This window comes from Bison bison, unplaced genomic scaffold (genome assembly GCF_000754665.1).
Source record: "Bison bison bison isolate TAMUID 2011002044 unplaced genomic scaffold, Bison_UMD1.0 scf7180017864387, whole genome shotgun sequence".
NCBI lineage: Eukaryota > Metazoa > Chordata > Mammalia > Artiodactyla > Bovidae > Bison > Bison bison.
The window spans coordinates 3,365,764-3,367,902 of NW_011494959.1; the positions used below are offsets into that span (position 1 = coordinate 3,365,764).

Sequence of the window (2,139 nt, forward strand, 5' to 3'; positions counted from 1 at the left end):
AAATTCCTGTTAAAGCTCTCATTGAGATTCCACTACACAGCCACAGAAATGGCTGAAGTGAAGGAGAACAAACAGACTGAAAATACCTTTGCGATACAGTTCTGGATTTTTTGTTGTTTGTTTTTCTATTTTGAGCCAGTCTTGAGGCTCTCAGTAGAGACTGGTCAGTTCTATTACTTGAGCAGCTGATTAAGTCCTAAACCCACAACCACTTCTCATATAGGGCTTTCACAGCCTGGGCCACTATATAGTAATCTCCACAGGGTCAGGTATTTCCAAGGATAACACCTATGCCTTACAGTTTGCTGAAGTTATTCAAATTAGCCAATCCTAAGCCTGTTGATTCTGCCTCCCTCTCCCCTTCCTACAGAAACCAGAGTACAAAACATGCACCAATGGTTCCCTCTCTTTTTCTCTGCCTGGTGATTAATCCCAGTACCTCCCCTGAGCTCCTGTGTGGTGTATTACATTCATAATACTCTGTTGCTGCTGCTGCTAGGTCACTTCAGTCGTGTCCGACTCTGTGCGACCCCATAGATGGCAGCCCACCAGGCTCCCCCGTCCCTGGGATTCTCCAGGCAAGAACACTGGAGTGGGTTGCCATTTCCTTCTCCAGGGAATCTTCCCGACCCAGGGATTGAACCTGGGTCTCCTGCATTGCAGGCAGATGCTTTACCATCTGAGCCACCAGGGAAGCCCTAAGTATCTTACATGAACAAAAAAACAGAACCTTGTGCTGCTGCTTCACACAAACTCAGTCTCATGCACAAACCTGGAGGTGTTTATGAAAAAGTGCAGTCAAATTAATTTAATTATACTAGTATCATAAAATTTCTATGTATATTTCCTCCCTAATGTTCACTCTAAAATAGATTTCCTCATGTTCCCCAAATAGGGCATGAGAGGACAGTGAATGGATGACTTTTTTAAAGTCATTTTTTAATGTATATCAATTTATTAGGATAATAATAAAACTATTTCAAGTGTATTTCCTCAGTCTCCAATATAATAGTGCTATAGAGAAAGCAGCAATGATTATGACTCCAACTTTGAAAGCCAACAGCAATACAGATTATGGTTCCTTTCCTCAGTTTTGGATGAAACTAATTCCATTTGGCCAGCACTATTATTGGCTTCCCTGGTGGTTCAGATAGCAAAGCTTCTGCTTGAAATGCAGGAGACCCAGGTTCAATTCCTGGGTTGGGAAGATCCCCTGGAGAAGGAAATGGCAACCCACTCCACTACGCTTGTCTGGAAAATTCCATGGACTGAGGAGCCTGGTAGGCTACAGTCCATGGTGTCGAAAAGAGTCCGAAAGGACTAAGTGACTTCATATTAGTTGACATTTTCATATTAGTTGGCAATTTAGTCATTTTAGAGTCTAATCACAATCCTACTTACTCAGTTTCAATTTTATTCACTCTCTCACAATCTAGTCACTGTATTTTTCTAAATTTATTTTATTTTATTTTTTCAATGTTTATCTTGACTCATCTTTGTGACTCAATAGGTGTGATAACTTTCATACCACCAAAATCATTTTGATGGATATTATTCAAACATTCTCATTAGAAATTTTATTTCTCTTACTGAAAATGTCAAATGGCCCATTGATTCTCAGAATTGACTAAACCTGTTCATCTTCATTTTTTTCCCTCTTTATAATTAAGGAAAGAACTAAAAGGTCATGTTGGCAGGCCCATAACAAAAAGAGATCCATGTCAGTCTTCTTGCAAATTAGATAAAATTTACTGAGAAGGCTCAGGTGAACATATTTGGGGGGGGGGAACAAACTTCTACTTTGAGTCTGGTAACTCGATCTGTATTAAAAAATTAAAGACTTACAGGTCTAGCATTGTGCTTTTATAATTTTACATAATACTAATTTTCTAATATAGTTTCTCCTGAAGACTCTTTTTAGACAATATAAAAACGTTCTTCATCATTAATTCAGTGAACAAATTAAACATATCAGTTCAGTTCAGTTCAGTTCAGTTGCTCAGTCATGTCTGACTCTTTGCAACCCCATGAATTTCAGCACGCCAGGCCTCCCTGTCCATCACCAACTCCCGGAGTTCACTCAGATTCATGTCCATTGAGTCAGTGATGCCATCCAGCCATCTCATCTTCTGTCGTCCC

The 2,139-nt window shown here is 39.7% G+C and overlaps 1 non-coding gene across 1 annotated transcript; it reads right to left on the reverse strand.

The window, feature by feature from the left end:
* Positions 1–622: 622 nt before the first annotated feature.
* Positions 623–694, reverse strand: TRNAC-GCA. Its single transcript has one exon. It is a non-coding gene; the product is annotated as a tRNA-Cys (tRNA).
* Positions 695–2,139: the final 1,445 nt, after the last annotated feature.